The sequence below is a fragment of the Rattus norvegicus genome, chromosome 18 (assembly GCF_021556685.1).
Source record: "Rattus norvegicus strain SHRSP/BbbUtx chromosome 18, alternate assembly SHRSP_T2T, whole genome shotgun sequence".
NCBI lineage: Eukaryota > Metazoa > Chordata > Mammalia > Rodentia > Muridae > Rattus > Rattus norvegicus.
In genome coordinates, this window is record NC_141551.1 from 33585410 (window position 1) to 33610080 (window position 24671).

Here is a 24671-nt window from a genome sequence, read left to right on the forward strand (position 1 = left end):
AAGAAGAAGAAGAAGAAGAAGAAACCTGAAAACTAACTATTTAGTAAAGTTGAGTTTGAAAAGGAGCCAAACTGACAAGTTCCTCCTCTAAGATGCAAGCTAATTTTTCACCAGCTATAAGTAGCAAGCAACAGAATCTCTGGACGATAACGGCCCATTAGAGGTACATTCAGAACAACTTCAGAGAGCCTCTCCCTACGGCTGCTCTGCTATTCTCCTGCAAACCTCCCACTCACAGCAAGCCTGGAACTGCCTGCAACTTTTGGAAATTAGCTGACAGCCCAAGCTAAAGATTTCTCACACCATAAAGCAAATACATCCAACTATTCTCACGGAAGCAATCCAGAGAATTTTAGAATTGGCTCCTCTGGCATCCTTCCCTGCTTCTTCCTAAGGACTATACACCTAAAATACTCAGTTGCCATCACTGTCTTGCTCTAATTTATTAAATCTGATAATGTGCAGACTCCACTTTCTCCACTGTAGCACATTCTTCTTGCATTCTGTTCCTGATTTCCCTTCCTCAAGATTCATCTGACCTATCAATATGTGTGTGTGTGTGTGTGTGTGTGTATGTGTGTGTGTGGTGTATGTGTGTGTGTGTGTGTGTATGTGTGTGTGTGGTGTATGTGTGTGTTCTTGTGTGTGTACACCTAAGTGTATGTGTCACCATACTGATGTAAATCATCTGAGAAATGCTTTCCTTGCCACTGAAGAATTCAAGATACACATAAATTGTATGGCATCTTGAAATAAAGTAAATATGCATTCAAACATTTATGTATTTGCAGCTGATGACTTCAATAAACAGAATTGAACTCAGCTGTCAGAAAAGAAAGCATTTTGGAGAATAAACTGTCAAAGAGTCCCTTGCCAGTTGTGAGCTCCAGCTTCAGCTCCAGAACAGGACAGTCAACAGGAATAAAAATTCCCTATCCCATGAAGGGGCTGCTGTGGAGTTAGACGACTACCATGTTTTTGCTGTCTTCATTCTTTATCTTTTTCACTCTGCTACGACTACCATGTTTTTGCTGTCTTCATTCTTTATCTTTTTCACTCTGCTACGACTACCATGTTTTTGCTGTCTTCATTCTTTATCTTTTTCACTCTGCTAAGGAATTGGCTCTGGAAGGAAGCACTCACCTGATCCCTTTAAGAATCACTGGGAACCTGGCAGTGTATTAACAAAGAGGAGTGGATGCTGACTTGGTATAGCTTGTCTACAGGTATAATTATTAAAACCGCTTTCTTATCAGCCACAGCTTCTGGTTATTTGACTCTGTGGGAGAATGATCAACATCATTAGCCCCACTTTCCATAAAAGAAAACAGAGACTCAGATGTGCTAAGTGACTGAGTGACCTCGTCCATCAGCTGGTATGTAAAAGACCAAGGCTAGCATCTGAGCTCTCTGACCTGCAGTTCATATGAATTAAGTCGAGGAACAATGTTAATGGAGGGAATTCTGCCTGTAGTGATTCCTCTAGTGTCTGGGGAAGCAGAAGAGACTTTGCCTTCATCACAAGACACAAAGAGCAAATAAATGCAAGCATTTTCATAGAAGCAATCCAGAGAATGACTGGCACTTAGGACACATCTCAAGATAGCAGATGACGTACTTGTCTGTCGTTAAAAAGTATTAAATCTGGACATGAGATTTTTGCCTTTGCTATTCAAGTTCCCAGATGAAGGACACACCCAACTTTTATATTTACAATAAGCCTTACACAGCACAAGAGCTGGGCAAATATCTTCTCTCTATGCTATTTGAATCTACTTTCCCATGGATAGACCTGAGTTACTACTTGCTATGTTTCATCTGGACTGCTCTTACCTCCAATTGGCCAGCCCTCAAGGCCACATTGTCTTGATTAACCCATGGCAGCTTCTTCTTCCTTCCTTCTGCACTCTTCTTCCCCAAGCCCAGGAAATCTAAACCTCACCTATGTCTCTTCTGCTTAGCCCTTGGTTTTTGACATTTTTATTTGCCAATCAGAAATAACTTGGAGCCAAGGTATACCTGTGGAGTCTCTTGTCTCTGGGACAACCAGGTCTTGGAGCCCACACTTAGCTCTACAATAGAGAGCAAAATCCAAACCTCAACACTCATCACCATGTAACCCTCATCACAAGGGTGATATAACCAATCCTCACAGTGTCACATCATAAGACATATAGTGGTAACTAGGTCTTGGGAAATTTTATCACATGCTCAAAGTTACTCATGCAGGAGTAGACTTGAAGTTGAAACGTATCAGAATGCATGCACTAGCAATAATCTATGATAGCTTTGTTACTGTTAGTATCTTTGACCCTTATTAAAATCCTTTGAATACCTACAAAGATAGTTCAGAGTAAAACTTGGCAAATACATGATACCATCCGTACCCCTCTATGAGAGGCATTGAGTGCCTGGGGAAAGAAAGAAGGCAAGACATTTAAGTAAAAATAGATTTGGATTCAGTTCTGCTTTTTCTAAGCCACGTGACTTAAATGAGTCTTCACTGAGCCTTGATATTTTTCTTTTGTAAAATTATGTTAATACCACTCATGGGTGGGATGGCCTCAAAGATTCATCTGACATTTGCATAAACATATGCAGCACACTTTGCACAGTGTGGCTATGCTGTGGGCATGACTGTGGATTTTACTGCAATACCAATGTCTCAGTTTTTTAGGAAGCTGCTTTTAATTATTTCGTGATTTTTTTGTTTTAGTTTTACTTTTTATTCCTTTTATTTTGAGAGAATTATATAACTACATCATTATCCTTCCCTTTTTCCCTCCAAATCCTCCATATTCTTGATACTTTGCTCTTTTTATAGTTCATGAGCTTTTTCAATAATTGTAGTTACAAACACATATGCATACACATACATATATTCTAAATATATTAATACTATATATTTATTATAAATATATATTTATTATATTATTTAATTATAAATGACTATATTTCATTATATAAGTATGTAGAGATAATGTATAAAGTATAAGCATTATTTATAATATAATGTGTTATAATTTAAATATATATTGTTATAAATATATAAATAACATTAATAATAAATATATAAATTCCAAGTCTCCATAATGTTACTTGTATGTATTTATTTTCATGACTGACTCTGGTATTGGATAAACAATTGGTGGGCCCTTGTTGAGGAAAACTATTTCACGCTCAGCATTTCTGAGTTACCTGTAGTTCTTTGTCCACAGTTAAAGCATAGTGAACCCCTACCCATAACTACTTGCCCATCCACATTAGCATGTGTGTTGCTGTCATCCTTATTCAAGCCATGTTTAGGCAGCTAAGTTGGTGAGAACTCATGGGTATAGATTCTTACATTCTTAGAGACACTGTCTCACAGCAAACTTACTGTTCGTCTAACTCTTACAATCTTCCCATCTCTCCATCCACAATGAACCCTGAGCCTTAGGTACAAATGTTCTGTAGATGTAGCTATGCTGTATCTATTGGACTGGACTCCACTACTAGACTGTGTACTTTGATTGGTTGTGATTTCAAGTGAGGATGTAAAACTCTCAGCTCCTCTTGCACCATACTCCCAAGCTCCCACCTTGATGATAATGGACTGAACCACTGAACCTGTAAGCCAACCTCAAATAAATTTTGTTCTTATAAGAGTTGCCTTGGTCATGGTGTCTATTTACAGCAGTAAAACGCCAAGTAATACAAGGAACAAATATTTAGAATGCAGTTTGGTTTAGTAAAATGGAAGCTGTAGGTTCTCCTCTAAAATATATGACCAGAGTCACTTTTTATTCTTAATAAATTCAAGAAACAGCTGCATCACCTTCATCCTGATGTTGATAGGAAAGAAAGTCGCTAACCTAAAATGGTGAATTGCAAGGGATGCCTCCTTGAAGATAAGCCTGAGTGCTGCGGAGCCATTATCAACTTCTACTTCAGTTTCCCTCCTAGCTAATACAGAAGCCAAAGGCACTGACATGGGCTTTGCTTCTGATAAGTACTGTGTGACTTTTGAAAACTGAAACATTGCTTTAAATTCAACTTTACCTAGTGTTCTCATGGCCTTGATATCACATCAAATCTCTCTTTCTTGTGATTATTTTATGAAACTGAAAAAGGCTGAGCAGGTTCTCCAAGCATTAGTCTTTGAAGCCATATCTCATTATCAGTGGAAAGCTCACCACACAGGAATCTGAGTAATTAGGAGAGATTTACCCGATTTTCATTAGCCATGATGACAGTCATTTGGCATGTCTTGCAATTCACTGAACAGCTCTGTGTGAGCTCTTGTTCCTACAGAGCCCACGCTCACCAATGGAAGACAATTGCTCACACCTGCATGGCCTGGTCCAATTAGCATCCTAAGCATTACTGATCATAATTGCTACATTGCCTAATGAAATCCAATGAATGGTTGAGGTCACAGCTGGCCCATGGAGAAAGATTTCCTCTTCTAAAGTTATTCTGGGGTCAATGTAAATATTTACACTTCTTCCTAATGAGGGAAATCAGAGGACGTGTGCTGCAGATTAGAGTAGTAACTTAGCAAAAGGCATGGTCATCTTATGCCATTTGTGAGACTATCTCCTATGAGAAAATAGGTTATGGTAATCACAAGTAATAAGATAATCCCCACATTCATGGTGTAGAGCACTTGACTGAGAACAGCAGAACATTGTATATAAAACTTGTAATAGTGTATGCATCATCCAGTAAACTAAAAGTCCTTTTAAGTGCATGGGAACTAAAATAATCTTCTTAAAATTGCGAAAGCTTGCAGTGGATCCTTCCACATAGGCTCAAGGGCAGAAGTAAATAGACTGACCAATAATGGGCTGAAGGATGGCAATCCTGGTTCATTACACTCAGTAGTGCAATGTGTGGCAATTGTAAACTGAACTAATGAACGGAGTAAATAAAAATAAGTTAGCCAGAATCAGAGGCCATCGTTTGAGTGAACTAACAGTTCTCTCTGGAAAGAAAACTTTCCATAGTTTCACTATTAGGCTTGAATATTTTAACCCAAAGTATATGGAAAAATTGCCAGAACCCAGAAAGTACTGGGAGCATAATAAAACCCATCTGACCTATGAACTTGGAAAAGAAGCATATTAAGTAACTGAATATTGCTTTCAACTCCTCAAGTCACTGGGGCCTATGACTGCATCACAGACCTCATCTTTGGACACAGCTCTTAAACCATGGATCTAGCACAATAACTATGCTTGTAAAGCAAAAAGAAGTTTAAAATAAACATGAGCACTCCTAATTTAGGACAATATGAAAAAGTCTGGCCAAGTAGCTTCAAGATATTGAATGAAATACTTGAAAAAAGCATAGGAACACTATTTTTCTTCTTTTTTAAGTATAAAATAGTAGCCCAGCCTTTCCAACTTAATATTGATCCACTATCCTCTCATTAGACAAAGGTCATAGTCTATAATTAAATTTAAAAACAGTCATTAAAATCGTTAGTGTTTATATATGATAAATAGCATTGCATTCATACATTAATGTGCAAGTAAAGTTTAAAAAACGCATCTGTGTAAAATGCTTATAGTGATTAAAATAATCCTTTACTATCAGGTAAATTGGAGCAAATAAATCATATTTAAGTGTGATTATCCACGTCTCAAAGCCAATGCATGCCTGCCATAGATCATACCATGCTTATGGGCTTTTCTCCTAAGCAAGAACAGAATTATAAAACTTTAGTGTGCATGCATTTCTCCAAGTAAGATAGTTAAAACTTGAATTTTATGCCACAAAATTAGTATAGCTTCAAATTTACTATGTGTGAACACAGGAAGAACATGAATTATTCCTTTAAATGACCATGTGATGGATTCAGATGTACAAGGGAAGGTCTAAATTCAAGTTCAGTTTTCAAATGACTGTTTATTCTGTTTATTTATTCTAGTGACAATTTAAAGAGAAAATCTATTTGAAACTGCTCCAAAATTATAGCTAGAAAATTATAGAGAAAATAAGTAGTGTGTGTGTTGTTGTTGTTATTGTTATAACAAGAGGAGGTGGGAAAATTAATTGTGTCTTCTTAAAGAGTGCAGAATTTGCACATTGAAAATGAGAATTTTTCTTTATTTTTTTTTTCATTACAGATCTTGTGGTTCAACCTGTCTGCAAAAATTATGTTCTCAAGCAACAGGGAGAGAAAACGAAATGCACATGTCACTTTGCCAGATGACATGTGCCTTAGAATATTGACATCACAATGGTTCTTCAGCCTGACAACTACAGAATCCTCAGACTTCAGTAGTTTTCTAGCCACTGTAGTCACCAGTTTGGTGTCTAGAGGCAGGAAGGCAAACGAAAATTTCACATTGTTTGATAAGTTCTTCATCCCAGGCTCTACTAAAAAGGTATATATTTATATAATTTGGTTCTCATGATAGACTTATGGTATCACGAAGTGTTCTGTCTTGATTATTCAAGATCATATGAAATAACTCTCAACTCAGCAGTGGTTTCTTGAAATATTCAGTACCAATTTTCTACAGAAACAAAGTTATATTTTGAGCTACACAAGAGAATAATTTCTGTAAAGTTTTAAAAACTTTACAAGTTAGAAGTGAGGATTATTTCATGCTCAATCCAATTACTTTACCCCCCATGACTGCAGATAATTTTTTTAAAAAACTGGAAAATCTAACCCACAATCTAAGAATTCTCTGGTTTTCAAGAAATTGTTATTGTTTACAACACACTTTGTGCCCTTTGGAATCTAATGCTCAGAATTTAACATTGACTCAGATTAGACATGTACAACATTCATGACATGGTCATTTACTTAAAATTTTGTAGGTAGCACTATTTTTTAAACATATCTTTACAAAATTGCTTGATGTGTGTGATTCAAGTGTTGGCTATTTTCTATTTGATTCATATGAGTCAAGTTCTAAGTGAAAGCTATGACATTTCTATACATATTCTTTGAAAGATGTAACATATATTGTAGGATGAATTATAGTCACTTGAGTAACTATATATTTTAAACATCCAAATGGAATGAACATGGCACAGTAAAGAAAGTGTGTGTGTGTGTGTATACATATATATATATATACTTATATGATTTAAAGCATATATATATGTATATGTATATATATATGTATATATATATATATATATATATATATATACACTTTAAAACCAAAGGGTAGAAGGAAAAGGAAAAGCACGTGTCACATTCTCAGATAGTACATGAGATCTCTACTATTGTATCATAATATTCTGTCAGCCTGACTGCTACAGATTCCTCAGACTTCAATAGTTGGTCTACTAATTGCTGTATAAGATCTCACCTCTATTTTTATTTCTAGAACCTTCCTGAGGTTTTGGATTTAGTGGGAGCATTTTACCATTCAAAAGACTGTGGGGGAATGGAAAAATCATCAAGTAAACAGTTGTCAGATCTGTTAAAGCAGAGCAGTATCTAATAAACAGAGCATTTATTTGCAATAGAATTTTATAGAACAGATCATGTTGTGGTTTGAATAGGAATAGCCCCCATAGACTCATGTATTTGTATGCTTGGCCATAGGGAATGGTACTATTAGGAGGTGCGGCCTTGTTGGAGTTGATGTGGCCTTGTTGGAAAAAATGTGTCACAGTGGTAAAGGGTTGTGAAGTCACATATGTTCAAGTTCCACCAAGTGTGGTACACAGTCTCCTTCTGCTGTCTGTATCAAAGTATAGAACTCTCAGCAAATCTTCCTGTGCATAAGGCAGCTCTAATTAAATATTTTCCTCCTTAAGAGTTGCCATGGCCATGTTGTTTCTTCACAGCAATAAACTCCTAACTAAGGCAGATGAGAAAATGCCTTAGTCAAAGAATAACTAAAAATACTTTGTAAGATGACATCTATATTTAAATACATTAGAATGTTTACTTTAACCAAGTTTTCCTACAAGGAAGTTCTGGAAGCTACTCTATAAGCTATCTTGTTGACAAAATATACTTATGATACTTAAGACTTTGCTTAAAGATGCTAGCCTTGCAAATGACAGAAGCTCCATATCACAGAGTCTATAGTGAGTTTAGAGTTTAGAGAGATTTATGTGAGTGAACCATCAGGGCTGTAGAGTTTAACCTCAGGTATACCTGGATCTGGGGCCACAGAATATTTGCTCAAGGCTTTTGATTTTCTTTTTTGTTTTGTTAGTTTTATTTTTAAATCTCAGTGCACAAAATTTTCTGTGCGTCTTCAAACTCAAGCAAAACCTCCCCTTATGGTTATCAAATAAATTCTGCATTCTGCCCAAGGAGTATTTGTACCAGCACTGCAAAAAGGAGAGAAAAGAGAACGAGACACAGAAAAACATTTATACTTAAATAAATGCTTTCAATTTCTCTCTTACTGGACCTAATGCACATGGTTCATACCACAAGCTTAATACAAAGCTTCATTGTGAACTGACTTAAACCTACGTTATACCCCGTGGACTCATAATAGCTAAAAATTAACAATATGGGAGGTTAAGTACTAGTTTCCTAGAAAGAGAAGACCGACAGAGAAAAGTCATCAGGAAAACCTTTAAGCAGATATCTCACCAAAGGAAATTGGAGAAATAAGCTTTAGAAAAAACCTGGGGTGCAACCAGAGTCTCTGAGGAGCATGTCAATGCTCTTACCAATTCCCGGGTCACCACACAGTTTGTGATCCCAGTGAGGAAAGCTGCATGGGCAGCTCATCCTTCCTGACCTAACTAGGGACTAAATAATACTCAGCCGATTTGATAACAAAGAAAATATCATACTTTGCTTCACTACAAAATTTATTTGACAAAAAATGTTTAAAAAGTACAAAATGTAGAGCCAGTCCTTCTATTGATGTCATTACAAACTATTGCTTTGAATACACCCGTGAGGTAAGGGCCAAAGAAGAGATTCCTGGCTCAGAGGTTGTGAGAATACTTTCAAGATAACATTTAGTGTTTGGAGACCACAGTCCGGTTTACTTTCTATAGATAGATGGTTTTCAAAAACGTCAGAAATCTACCAAATTTGAGATCCATACTTATTTATCTTTTGATGAGAAACATCTGCTCCTAACAGTATCCCCATCGGCAGTTTTCCTAAAGAATTTGAACATCTCTACCTCCAGGCCAGTCAATACTTTGTGGCTAGGAGGATGCTGGACAAACCTGCCTGTTTCATCTCCAGACTGATACTGTCCAGAAAAGGACAAATTATGCAGAAGAGTTGACTGATGAGCCCTGACAAGGTGGGGTGATCAGCCCTTTTCAATCTGTAGTTCAACAGTCTGTCAGTTGATGTGGGGCCAGAAGGCTGAAGACTTGAGCTCACATGATGCGAACAGAGGACTGTGGTAGTGGAGATTTGTCTCTACCACCTCTCGGTACTAGGAGCCGTGTTAGGCTTCCAATGTGTATAGATATTTGGTCACTCTCAGGTTTCCGATGGGGTTTAAGACTGTCTGTAGTCTCATAGCCTATCAGGCTGTTGAACTCTAAATATACGTACTTTATTGGCTGGTTATAGGATAGTATACAAGCTAGCCAGAATATAAGATAAAACACTTAGGTTTCCTTTCCAGCTTAACAGATGCTTAAAATCTGTTTAACTGATAGAGTGATGGACTGGGTGGGAGATAACTTTTAGTCTTTCAATTACAAAACGATAATAGTTGAGCACAGCTTATATTTGAGAGAAAGGGTTTGTTTGTTTGTTTGTATATTAGGCAAAAAGTGTAAAATGTGGATTGCTGTCACAGGGGAGGCACGTAAAGATAGAAGGAGGCCTATCATTGGACAAGATGGAAGGATAAGCAGGAGAAGAGTTGGAAGAAAGAGGGTGAGAGGGGAAGGTAAAAGGGGGAGAGACATGACAGGGAGAGGAAAGTGGCTGTGGCAGAACAATATGGAGGGTGAGGGTAGGTTTCCATGCTGTACCTTTACAGGTTGTTACAAATGATTTTAATGGTTGGATGAGTATTGGGGTTTTAATGTTTAGGTAGGCAATTGTATCTTTTCAATTGAGCCAAAGCTTCTTGTGCTGTGAGTTCCCTCAGAACAGGATCTCAGTGTGAGAAAATGGGAGGCACACCTATAAAATAGAAGTTATTAAGGTTAAAGAAAAATCTGTGGCTCCGGGTAGAGAGCGTAACAGATGAATATATTTTAGGCTTATGCCCTGGGTTGATACCTTCCTTATTGGTATTAGAGTTGATAGAAGGTGTTTAGTTTGTTTTATGAATTACCCCACCAAATTCAAGGACTTGTCGATCCCGCCTAGCGAGGGTGTGTGTTTACTTTTGGTATTTACCACAACAGGAAGCTCAGAATCTCTTAAAGTGGGTTCCGTGGGAATTTGGGGTCAATTCCTGTTATCATAGAGAACAAAAGCATATCCGGCTCATTGTTTATCTAACTTCCACTTTAAAAGATTGGTTAACCTTCATAGTGGGTGTGACTTTGAGTTTGTTGGGTGTATTTTTACTCTGGGAGAGAGTGCAAGATACAAGCTTTTCTGGTTACACACTAAGGAACACAGTATTTTGGGAGAAATATGTTGCCTTTGTGTTTCTAATGAGTGAAATTAGGCTCCGGAAACCTCACAGCTCATTCTGATTAGATGCCATAGAGGTAGACCGCCTGAAAACATTGATTCAGGAGAATCAAACAAAGAGTTATCTGAATTCTACACTTTGGCCTTGATTGTTGTATTTTGCTGAATGTGCCCACTTGGAAATCTCGTCTCAGGCACTTTCAGCTGGGTCCATTCAGGAAACATCTGCTACAGCATTTGCTGCATTCTTCCTACCCTTTACCCCCAAGGATATCTCAAAGCCCATGTACAGCTTGAAGAACTTATGGAGGAGTCGTCGCCCCAATTCCCTGGATTTTGGGGGGCTGAAAGTGGTTAATCTAAAGTTATTTTATGAGGAATTCAGAAATGGGTGGAATTTAACAGGAAGGAAGTTAATAGATTGAATTATAGAGTCACAATCTCATTTGGTAACAAAGATAGAACCATACCTTTGCTTTCGTATACAATTTACTTGACAAAAAATGTTTAAAAAGTACAAAATGTAGAGCCAGTCCTTCTATTGATGTCATTACAAACTATTGCTTTGAATACACCTGTGAGGTAAGGGCCAAAGAAGAGAATCCTGGCTCAGAGGTTGTGAGAATACTTTCAAGATAACATTTAGTGTTTGGAGACCACAGTCCGGTTTACTTTCTATAGATAGATGGTTTTCAAAAACGTCAGAAATCCACCAAATTGATGATCAGTATAATCTCATAGCCTACCAGGATATTTATCTCTGAATATCCATATATAATTGGACGGTTATCAGATAGTATAAAATCTAGGCAGGATATGATACAGATTATAAACCTCTTTTAAGCAGGAATGGAAACTTAAATGTTCTGCCTAACTGATAGAGTGATGGAGTGGGTGGGAAATACATTTTAGTGTTTTAATTACAAAACAATAATAGTTGAGCACAGCTTATATTTGAGAGAAAGCGTTTGTTTGTTTGTTTGTTTGTATTTTAGACAGAAAGTATAAAATGTGGTTTGATGTCACAGGGTAGGCACGTAAAGATAGAAGGAGGCCTATCATTGGACAAGATGGAAGGATAAGCAGGAGAAGAGTTGGAAGAAAGAGGATGAGATGGGAAGGGAAAAGGGGGAGAGACATGACAGGGAGAGGAAAGAGGCTGTGGCAGAACAATAAGGAGGGTGAGGGTAGGTTTCCATGCTCTACCTTTACAGGTTGTTACAAATGATTTTAAGGGATGGATGAGTATTGGGCTTTTAATGTTTAGGTAGTCAATTGTGTCTTTTCAATTCAGCCAAAACTTCTTGTGCTGTGTGTTCTCTTCCTATGTGTATAGATATTTGGTCACTCTCAGGTTTCCGATGGGGTTTAAGACTGTCTGTAGTCTCATAGCCTATCAGGCTGTTTAACTCTGAATATACGTACTTGATTGGATGGTTATCTGATAGTATACAAGCTAGCCAGGATATAGTATAGATTTTAACCCTCTGTTAAGCTGGAATGGAAACCTAAATGTTCTGTTTAACTAATAGAGTGATGGACTGTGTGGGAGATATATTTTAGGCTTTCGCTTACAAAAGGATAATAGTTGTACTTGGCTTATACTTGACAGAAAGGTTTTTTTGTTGCTTATTAGACAAAAAGTTTGAAATATGTGATGATATCACAGGTGAGGCATGCACAAGATAAAGGAGGCTTGTCATTGGACAAGATGGAAGGATGGGCAGGAGAATAGTTACACATGTGAGTTAAGGGCCTAATAGCAAACATATTGCTTACTTTTTGAGAATACTTTCAAGATATTATTAAGGTATAAAGACAACTGTACAGATTGTCTTTTATATATATATATATATATATATATATATAGTTTTCAAAAATGTCAGAAATCCACAAAATTTGAGATTGAAAGTTATTTACCTTTTGTTGAGACATATCTGCCCGTAACAGTTCCCCTTCGGCAGATATCACAAAGAATTTGAACATCTCTACCTCTTGGTGAGGCAATACTTTATGTTTCTGCAGTCACTGGACTAAACTGCCTATGTCATCTGTAGACTAAAACTGTCTAGGAAACGACACATTATGCAGAATAGTGACCGATAAACTCTGCCAGGACAGGTTGGTCAGCCCTTCAAAATCTTCATTTCAAGAGTCTATCAGTTGATTTTGGGACAGATATAGTGAAGGACTGCCTGTTAAGTATATCGTATGCTTTATAAATTGTAGAATGATAATAATTGTACTCAATTTATATATAAGTGAAAAGGCTTTTTAACTGGACAAAAGGGGAAAAATGTTGTGGTTTGCCCTGAAGTTATCTGTATTTTGATCCTAATTCCACTGCCCCAAGTACAGCTTCCTAGTCACTACTCAGGAATCAGATTACTTCTCCAGAACCTTCTCCCCATTGAATTTGTAAAGTACAGGTGAGGAGCAGGTACAGGATATAAGGAGGCCTGTCATTGGAGGAAAAGGAAGGATGGGTGGGAGAGAAGTGTGAAGGAAGAGGGAGAGGCTAGAACAGAAAGGAAGAGACAAGAGAGAGAAACTGTGGCAGGTCAATGAATGCTGACTTAAAGATCTTGCTCTGTGTATTTGCAGGTTGTTATCAATGTTCTTAAGGGATGGTACTGGGCTTTGTATGTTTAGGTGGGCAATTATATCTTATCAATTGAATCTAAAAAAAAGAATTAAAAGTAACATCAATATATGATTTTCTGGAACTTACCCTGCCCTGCCTCATAAATGACAAGAATAATCTACTGGCATTTTCTTCCTTATAGGTGACATAAGGGAAGAGTGTCATCCCCAGAGAACAGAAAGAGCATCCTCTGATGAAACCACAGACACATCCTTCATAGCTAATGGGTATCTGCCATCAGAAGGCTTGTGATCTATGCATTGAGATAGGCAGATATCACACCATTTAAAACACACACTCTATTTACTTTCCTACTTTTTAATTATAAAATCAATAGAGTGTTAATGATTAGAGCATTAGCCTGCTCGCTGGGAGTTCCAGAACTTCTCTTTTTGAGGCATAAATTTGTAAGTTGCTCAATTTACCCAATTTGTGAGAACAATTTCCATTAGTAAATATGAATATTTAATGACAAGTAAAGCTGACATACGCTACTTCTCTTAAGCATCTAATGACTTACTGGAAGTAATGACATTTATTAGTGGATCACCTCATTTACTGCTTTCCACCACACAGCAAACATGTGCAGATATCTTTGGACGCTGTCCCTTTCCTTTTGAATATGGATCTTGCTTATGTTATCGTTTATATATTTTCTTCACAATTACTGGACAATGAAAAATATCAGTGATATGAGTGAGGCATTTTTCTCTATGTGAAACAAGAATGTGTGAGATTTTTGTGTTCTCAAAATGTCCCATTATGAAGTAAAATGGTGTGTGTGTCTGTGTGTGTGCGCGCGCGCACGCGTGTGTGAATTGAAGAGTTGATCTCAATATAATTATATGTCTACTGTGTTCTATGGCTTAGAAAATTATCCTGTGTGTTTCATGTCAATAGACACTTAGGAAAAAGTTCAATCATTCTTAGTTTTCAGATGAGTAAGACAAGCATTGAAAAGGCTGATGGATTTATATGTGAGAACCAAGATTCAGCCAAAGGCTAGTAGTTAGTGTGTCTCTCTGAAATCTGTTCATCTTAAAACAAAACAATTTGCAACCCCAGAACATCCAATTTCAGTGTGATTTTTATTATTCACCAGCTTCTATTTCAGCTTCATGTGCTTGGTACAGAGTACATGTTCACTAAATTTATCATCACTATTACTATCATTATTTTTATTAATTTCTTTTAGAGTGCCTGAATACAAATGAAAATATGCTAAAAGTAAACTTCTATTTCCCTAAAATGTTTTATTACTTTATATATTTTGAATTCAGTATACAGGTTACATGAGGCCATTTTTCTGTAAGTGTATGTCTTAGTCACTGTTGTACTGCCACAAAGAGAGACCATGACCAACACAATTGTTATGAAAGAAAGAATTTAATTGGGGCCTGCTTACAATTTCAGAGGTTTAGTTCATTTTCATCATGATGGGAAGTACGGCAGCCTCCACAGCACTTGAGCAGTAACTGAGTGGTACATCCTCATCCACAAGCAAGGAGAGAAAGACAGATTCTAGCATGGACTTTTGAAATCTCAGAGCCTCCTCCCAGTGATGTACTTCCTTTAACAAGGCCATACCTATATAAGCCTTTGAAGGCCATTCTCATTCATGCTACCACCTTCCATTCCATGACTGCCCTCCCATAGACTTGCAGCCATGTCATAATGTGCAACATACTCAGGCCAGCCTCAAATATCCCCATACAGTCTTAAAGACTGATTCAAAACTCAAAGTCTCTTCAAGACTCAAGACATAACTATAACCCCATGTAAAATCAAAATATCAAAAGTAGATCACATACTTCCAACATGCAATAGGACAGAATATGCGTCACCATCCCAAAGGAGAGGAAAGGAAGCATCGTGAGGAAATATTGAACCAAAAACCCAGCAAGGCAAACTTCAAATTCTGGATTACCATGTCTGATTTCAAAGCACTCTTCAGATCTCCAACCACTTTTAGCTTTGCTGACCAAAACACACTTCTCTCTCTCGGCCTGTGTCCATGCCCTCTTATCACCTTTCATTGGCAGGTATTCGATGACCCAGGCATCTCCAACCTCTTGGATCTCCAACACAATCCGGACTTCATCTTTGTATTTGTTCTTATGTTTCTCCATGCAGGGACACCCCTGACACATGCCTGTCCTCAGTGGCTTTCCTTAGCTATAGAAGAGATCCTGCAGCCCCTCACTTGAATTCTTGACTCTGAAGCCAGAATTATTTGACCAACATTGCCAAATTCTGCTGCTTGATGGGGCTAGAGATTGTCCCCTCCCAATTCTGTTTACAATAGCTTTCTCTCATTGGTGGGATACTTTTTGTTTTTGTTGTTGTTGTTGTTGTTGTTGTTGTTGTTGTTGTTTTCCTTCACTGATTAAGTTTTTCTTTAATTCCTTCTCCTAACATGAAAGCTTAGCTGAGTGAGGTCTTGTCCCGAGGTTATTGTTGCCTTTATTCCATTTAGCATCACATTTTATTTTAACATTTTCACTCTCTGAGCACTGGACTTGTCTTCATTACATTTTCTGGTACTTCTTTTCTCCTCATACTGTATATTTTCTATTTGTCTTTGTTCATTTTTTTCATAGAAAATTTATCTCCTATCAATAACCCCAACTTGTCACTTACTATATTTCACCTGGGCTGATCTGAACTCCAATTGTCCATTCCTCGGGCCTACATTTTCTTGATTCACCTAACCCATTGCAGCTTCTCTTTCTTTCATCTTCTTTTCCCTTAGTGATTCTCCTCTGAGACCGCCTATGTCTCCTCTGCACAGCTATTGGCTGTTGACATCTTTATTCACCAATCAGAAGTAATTTGGGGACAAGGTTAGTCTCTGGGGCAACCAGGTTCTTGGTGGCCCAGACTTAGCATTATAATACACAAAAAAGAGCGAACCTCAACAGTTCCCTAGAATGCCTATCTCCTCCTCTTTAATATTCTTCCCTTTCCATTACTCACATCTGTTCTCCTAGACATTTTTGCTTCTACGTTCATGGCATCTGTACATACAAAAATGTGTATGTCTAAAATTCTACGACCCACAAATTAAAGAAAGTGTGTATTTGTCTTTTAAGGACTGACTTAATTACCTTACTATGATTACCTCCAGTTACATCCTTTTTCATTCAAACAAGATAATTCCATTCTTCTTTGTAGATGAAAAATGTGTTTATGAACCTCATACCCGTGGTCTATTGTTCCTTTATTGTATGCAACTTATTTTTCTTTTAAGGAATGAAACTGGATCTTATATTCCATGGCTCAAGTTTTATACAATCAGCCTGTGATTCTGAGATTCTCTAAGCAGATAAAAAATTATTGAATAATGAAATACTAAAAATTTCATATAGCCATAATAGAAAATAGAGGCTATCAGTGCATTTAGAAGCTTCTGTAATGATGCCAATTAGCAGGACTTCTCTTTTAGGCCAGTGCAAAGAAATGTTATACATATCATGGCATTTGGTTTATTTCATATTTACTCATTTCCTCTACTTCTCTACCTTTATAATTTTCTTCATTTTCAGTTTTAAGCTCCTCCCTCTGATTACTTGAAAAATTGATTTAAAGTTACTTTTTACAATCACTTGGACATTGAACTGCCTGAGGATCCAGCTATACCTCTCTTGGGCATATACCCAAAAGATGCCTCAACATATAAAAGAGACACGTGCTCCACTATGTTCATCGCAGTCTTATTTATAATAGCCAGAAGCTGGAAAGAACCCAGATGCCCTTCAACAGAGGAATGGATACAGAAAATGTGGTACATCTACACAATGGAATATTACTCAGCTATCAAAAACAACGAGTTTATGAAATTCGTAGACAAATGGTTGGAACTGGAAAATATCATCCTGAGTGAGCTAACCCAATCACAGAAAGACATACATGGTATGCACTCATTGATAAGTGGCTATTAGCCCAAATGCTTGAATTACCCTAGATCCCTAGAACAAACGAAACTCAAGACGGATGATCAAAATGTGAATGCTTCACTCCTTCTTTAAATGAGGAAAAAGAATACCCTTGGCAGGGAAGGGAGAGGCAAAGATTAAAACAGAGACTGAAGGAACACCCATTCAGAGCCTGCCCCACAGGTGGCCCATACATATACAGCCACCCAATTAGACAAGATGGATGAAGCAAAGAAGTGCAGACCGACAGGAGCCGGATGTAGATCGCTCCTGAGAGACACAGCCAGAATACAGCAAATACAGAGGCGAATGCCAGCAGCAAACCACTGAACTGAGAATAGGTCCCCCGTTGAAGGAATCAGAGAAAGAACTGGAAGAGCTTGAAGGTGCTCGAGACCCCAAAAGTACAACAATGTCAAGCAACCAGAGCTTCCAGGGACTAAGCCACTACCTAAAGACTATACATGGACTGACCCTGGACTCTGACCTCATAGGTAGCAATGAATATCCTAGTAAGAGCACCAGTGGAAGAGGAAGCCCTGGGTCCTGCTAAGACTGAACCCCCAGTGAACTAGACTATGCGGGGAGGGTGGCAATGGGGGGAGGTTTGGGAGGGGAACACCCATAAGGAAGGGGAGGGGGGAGGGGGATGTTTGCCCCGGAAACCGGGAAAGGGAATAACACTTGAAATGTATATAAGAAATACTCAAGTTAATAAAAAAAAAAGAACCTAAAGACTTAGAAATCTTAAAAGAAACATTTTTGATGACTAGAAAGAGCCATTGAAATTTTGATTTTATGTTTCATGTAGATAGAACACATATCTATATATGTATATGTATATATATGTATGTATGTATATATATGTGTGTTATATGTACATATATGTGTATATGTATGTATATATATGTACGTGTGTATGTGTGTATATGTGTATGAATATATATGTATGTATATGTATATATATATATGGCATATAGAATTTGGTCTCTGGTAAGATTACATGTATATTAGCACTATAGTAAGTCTGGCGTGGCCCACAAGAGACACATTGCTGTGAGTGATAAGAAACTGTGGAAGTCACAGGTAAAGCATGAGATTAAACACAACTGGCATACAATATTAAGTGTATGACACCTTGGCTTGGTTTTAGAATACTCACATTTCTTTAGCAAATGGTGAGTACCCAATCTGATGGTGGAAGCATCACTTGTGAGAGCCATGACTATTGTGATGGCTTAGAAGCAAAACTGAGCATGAGTTTTTAAGTGAGATTCTTAAAGTACAAAATATGTCAAGCTTGAAACAGAAAAACATGAAATCCTATATAGAAGGCCTTAAAAGGTCAATATGGGAGCTCGTAATGCCACACTCAGCACTGAGTCACATACCACAGCCAATAGCAAGAAAGCAGCAAAAACAACAACAACCAATACACAGACAGTCTCTGTTATAACCTTTGAAGTTTAACAAAGTTGTTTGAATACAGGCTCCAAACTAGTCAGTGAACTTGGTATGAAAAGAGGCTAAAGTCCTAAGTGTCTTCATGTCTAAGATGTAAATTATAATAACTGTATGTATATGATTAACTGTGAAATTAAATGATACAATAATAATAAATTGTCAACCTTTAACAATTATTTTAGCAAAGCATAGCAATGTACCATCTTTTTCCAAGTTACCTATATAACTTTTAACAATCCATCTATGAAATTTTATTTATTGTTGTTCAATGACCACAAAGTTATAGTCAATAAAGTATAAAACTAACCAACAATTTTCATGCTCAGTGTATTCATACCCTGCACAATGTTTTTTTATAGCAATTTCCATCAACATATGGATTTATTTCCCTAACCCATGATTCTGAGTGGTCCTTGTGATTCCTTTCAGCCAATGAAATGCAACAGTATTAATACTGTATTAACTCTGAACTTCCAGTAGTTGTTTGGAGCCACTAAACCATATCTGAAGAATCCCAGGATTAGGGTGAAGGATGAGTGATCGTCTGTAAAAACGCTGTCTACGGTAAGCTTATTCTAAACCAATCTTGCTGTCAGGTGGCTCAACAATTCAATTCAGACACAATCTAGCCAAAATGAGAAAGGGCCAGCCTGGCCCAGGTCAAAAGAACTATCAGGACAATGCCCAAGCTAAAAGAGCACAATGAATGTTTTCTAAGCCCACTCTGATATCCCAGACATTGACATACATTTGATGACTGATAAAGCCAAGACTGAACTTTTCTATGAATTTAGACCTACATTCTGAAGTGCTCAATGCATAAAAGCCTTTAATGCTACACTGTATTATTAAACTCCATAAGACAAAGTGGTAATTCTTTCCTCTATATCACTTGCTTACAACTGTTTCTCAAAAACTAATGCTTCACCTGAAATGTCATATATCTTCCAGAAGGATTTATTGAATAAATTATGCAGGATTACCTTCTCAGATAAAGCATTAATGAAGCCTGCCCCAAAGAGCTGAGAGTCTAAAATAGAAGACTACTCAGAGACATAAAGCAAAGTGATTCAAAATGGGAAACCTAAATGCTGCAGGATACGAATCAATAGGGCATTGGAGGGATGTAGAGGCAGTAAGAATTATATAAAGAAAGGCAGGGAAAGGGTTCATTGAAGTGGTAACATCTTATTTTATTCTCTGTGCTTAAAGTTTGAGCATAGGCTGACTATGGAGTGGGGAACATGGGTATGGAACCTCAGGAACTTTACAGAGAAGGATGAAATTGTATTTACACTAGGAAATGGGATTTCTTGATGCAAAACAAATGCCATCCACTTCACAAGTTAAAGACTCCAGGCAATAATACAACCCCAACTGCTGCCTGTATAACACAGTATCTGACCTCTTGACCCCCCACACACACACACCACCCCTGTTCTCTTCCTTATCCAGACATTGATTCTTGCATTAACTGACTTGTTCATCCTTATCTTGAAAAATACCATTATATGTAAGAAGATGGGCACCGTTTCCAACTATTAGAAGGGAGGAGGAATTTCATCTATATAAGATAAAGCCTATGATATTAAGAGAAGGATTAAGAGAAGGGTTACAAAGTAACTGGGTCCCCCAGGATCCAGGAACACAGGAACTGTCGCCCAACCAGGGGGCATGGGTCCCTCTGGTCTGAACCTATGCCCTGAGCAAACCTTGGGAGCTGGCTCTGTACCCATGCCCACAAGACCCAAAGAGAACCCGATTCCCAGATGCTCTGAAAAGCCCAGGATCACAGGAGAGGACACAACATCTACCCCAACACCCAGAGCAACTGGGTCCCCCAGGATTCAAGGATGCAGGAACCCCTACCCAGTCAGTGGCGCAGGTGCCTTCCAGTCTTAACCTGAACATAGAGAAGCCCTGGGGTGCTGTCTGTGCATCCACTCTTAAAACAACCAGAGGGAGCCCAACTCCCAAGTGCTCTGAAATGCCCAGGATTATAGGATCACAGAGGAAGCTCAACTCCCAGGAGATTGGACACAACCAGGAGCACTGGAGCTCTGACACATTCAAGATCACAGCTGAGGACATAACTTTCCAAACCTGCAACTTAACTGTGACCCCCACAGAAAAAAATGGAAAAACAAACCCACACCCAGCCAAGGACACCTGTTGCTTCTAGCTTGCACCTGTGCCCGGAGCAAGTCCAGAATTTGGCTCCACACCCACTCCTGCAACACCCTGAAAAGCTTCATTCTCGGGAACTCTGACAAACCCAGTGTCTCAGGATCACAGGATCACAGAATCACAGGGTTATAGAGATAGCTAGACTCTGAGAAGTACTGACAAAACCATAATCACAGAGGGAACAAGCTCCAGTCAGAGACAGCAAGAGCAGGTAGCACAAGAGATAACCCAATGGCAAGAGGCAAGCACATGAACATAAGCAACATAAGCCAAGAATAAATACTTGGCATCATCATAACTCAGTTCTCCCACTATAGCAAGTTTGTATACCCCATCACACAGGAAAAACAGATTCAGATTTAAAAGTCATATCTCATGATGATGATAGAGGACTTTAAGAAAGACTCTAAAGGACTCTTAAAGAAATACAGGAGAACACAGGTAAATAGGTAGAAACCCTTAAAGAGGAAACACAAAAATCACTTAAAGAATTACAGGAAAACACAACCAAACAGGTGAAGGAATTGAAAAAAACCATCCAGAATCTAAAAAGGGGAAATAGAACCATTAAAGGAATCACAAAGAGAGACAACTCTGGATATAGAAAACTTAGGAAAGAGATCAGGAGTCATGGATGCAAGCATCACAAACAGAAAACAAGAGATTGAAGAGAGAATCTAAGGCATAGAAGATACCACAGAAAACATTGACACAATAGTCAAAGAAAATGCAAAATGCAAAAAGCTCCTAACTTACAACATCCCAGAAATCTAGGAAACAATGAGAAGGTTAAACCTAAGGGTAATAGGTATAGAAGACAGCGAAGATTCCCAACTTAAAGGGCCAGTAAATACCTTCAACAAAATTATAGAAGAAAACGTCCCTAACTTAAAGAAAGAGATGCCCATGAACATACAAGATGCCTACAGAACTAAAAATAGATTGGACCAGAAAAGAAATTCCTCCTGTCACATAATAGTCAAAGCACTATATGCACAAAATAAAAAAAACATTAAAAGAACTAAGGGGGAAATGGTAAGTAACATATAAAGGAAGACCTATCAGAATTACACCAGACTACTCAACAGAGACTAAGAAAACTAGAAGATCCTGGTCAGATGTCATCCAGATCTTAAGAGAACACAAATTCCAGTTCATGGAACTATATCCAGCAAAACTCTCAATTAACATAGACAGAGAAACCAATATATTTCATGACAAAATTAAACTTACACAATATCTTTCTACAAATCCAGTCCTACAAAGGAAAATAGATGGAAAACTCCAACACAAAGAGGGAAACTACACCCTAGAAAAAGCAAGAAAGTAATTTCCTTGCAATGAAAGCAAAAGAAGACACAAAAACAATTCAACCTCTACCAAAAAAATAACAGGAAACAACAATCACTATTCCTTAATATCTCTTAATATCAATAGTCTCAATTCCCTAATAAAAGACACTACCTCAGAGTAAAAGGCTGGAAATTTTTTTCCAAGCAAATGGTCCCAAGAAACAAGCTGGAGTAGCTATTCTAATATAGAATAAAATTGGCTTCCAACCAAAAGTTATCAAAAATAGGAAGGACATTTCATATTCGTCAAAGGAAAAATCTACAAAGATGAATACTCAATTCTGAACGGCTATGCTCTGAATGCAAGGGAGGGCACCAACACTCATAAAATAAACTTTACTAAAGCAGAAAGCACACATTGTACCTCACACAACCTCATCAATGGACAGATCATGGGAACAGAATCTAAACAGAGACGCAGTGAAACTGACAGAAGGTATGAAGTGAATGGATTTAACAGAAATCTATAGAATATTTCATCCTAAAACAAAAGAATATACCTTCTTCTTAGGACCTCACGGAACGTTCTCCAAAATTGACCATATAATCAGTCACAAAACAGGCCTCAATACATACAAGAAGATTGAAATAATCCCATGCATCCTACTAGACCACCACGGACTAAGGCTGGTCTTCAATAATAACAAAAAGAACAGAAAGCCCACATACACATGGGAACTGAACAATACAACGTATCTAAACTTATGAGACACAATGAAAGCAGTGCTAAGAGGAAAACTCATAGCTCTGAGTGCCTCTAAAAGAAACTGAAAAGAACATACACTAGCAGCTTGACAGCACAGCTGAAGGTGCTAGAAAGAAAGAAGCAAATACACCCAAAAGGAGTAGACATCAGGAAATAATCAAATTCAGGGCTGAAATCAACCAAATAGAAACTAATAGAACTATAAAAAGATAGAAGATAACCAAGAGCTGATTTTTGAGAACATCAACAAGTTAGATAAACCCTTTGCCAGATTAACCACAGGGCACAGAGACAGTATCCAAATTAACAAAATCAGAAATGAAAAGGGAGACATAACAACAGAAACTGAGGAAATTCAAAAAAATTATCAAATCTTACTATAAAAGTCTATGCCCAACAAAACTGAAAAATCTGGATGAAATGGACACTTTTCTACACAAATAACAGATACTAAAGTTAAATCAGAATCAGGTAAACTATCAAAGCAGTCCCATAACTCCTAAATAAATAGAAGCAGTCATTAAAAATATCACAACCAGGGAGTCCCAATCTCGCGCTCCCCGCCTCCAGCTCACTGCTCCCAAACCCTGTGGGGGAGAGAGCTCACCGCCAGGACAAGTGACCACTCCTGAGACTGCAGAGTGGAAAAGTAAATAAACACTGCCCACCCCTGCCCACATCCCTGGCCCAAGAGGAAACTGTATACGGCCTCTGGGTTCCCTTGGATAAGGGCACAGGAGCAGCAAGTCTGATGTGTCTGAGACACCGCCAGTACCATTGAACTGACCAGATAAACAGTTCTCTGCACCCAAATACAGTGGGAGGGAGAGCTAAACCTTCAGAGAGGCAGACACGCCTGGGAAACCAGAAGAGACTGCACTCTGCCCACATCTCTGACTCCAGAGGAAAACACCAAACTCCATCTGGAACACTGGTGCATGGGAGCTCCCAGAAAGGGTGGCGGAGATCTTCCTGGTTGCTGCCCCCAAGGAGAGCTCATCAGCAACACGCCACGAACAAACTTGAGCCTCGGGACCACAGGTAAGACAAACCTTCCTGCTCCAAGCGACCTGCCTGGTGAACTCAAGACACAGGCCCACAGGAACAGCTGAAGACCTGTAGATAGGAAAAACTACATGCCCGAAAGCAGAACACTCTGTTCCCATAACTAGTTGAAAGAAAACAGGAAAACAGGTCTACAGCACTCCTGACACACAGGCTTATAGGACAGTCTAGCCACCGTCAGAAATAGCAGAACAAATTAACACTAGAGATAATCTGATGTCAAGAGGCAAGCACAGGAACCCAAGCAACAGAAACCAAAACTACATAGCATCATCGGGGCCCAATTCTCCCACCAAAGCAAACACGGAATATCCACACACACCAGAAAAGCAAGATCTAATTTCAAAATCATATTTGATCATGATACTGGAGGACTTCAAGAAAGACATAAAGCACTCCCTTAGAGAAAAACAGGAAAATATAAATGAACAAGTAGAAGCCGACAGAGAGGAATCACAAAAATCCCTGAAAGAATTCCAGGAAAACACAATCAAACAATTGAAGGAATTAAAAATGGAAAGAGAAGAAGTCAAGAAAGAACACATGGAAACAACGCTGGATATAGAAACCCAAAGGAAGAGACAAGGAGCCATAGATACAAGCATCACCAAGAGAATACAAGAGATAGAAGAGAGAATATCAGGAGCAGAAGATTCCATAGAAATCATCGAATCAACTGTCAAAGATAATGTAAAGTGGAAAAAGCTACAGGTTCAAAACATACAGGAAATCCAGGACTCAATGAGGAGATCAAACCTAAGGATAATAGGTATAG

At 38.1% G+C, this 24671-nt stretch overlaps 1 long non-coding RNA gene across 1 annotated transcript in view; it reads left to right on the forward strand.

Moving 5' to 3' along the window:
• The window catches only part of LOC147999755 (uncharacterized), an 82757-nt gene that overhangs the window by 48943 nt on the left and 9143 nt on the right, over positions 1-24671 (forward strand). The window contains exons 3-4 of the long non-coding RNA XR_015642514.1: positions 6114-6374; positions 19016-19150. This is a non-coding gene — a long non-coding RNA (uncharacterized LOC147999755). The remainder of the gene's footprint in view (positions 1-6113; positions 6375-19015; positions 19151-24671) is intronic.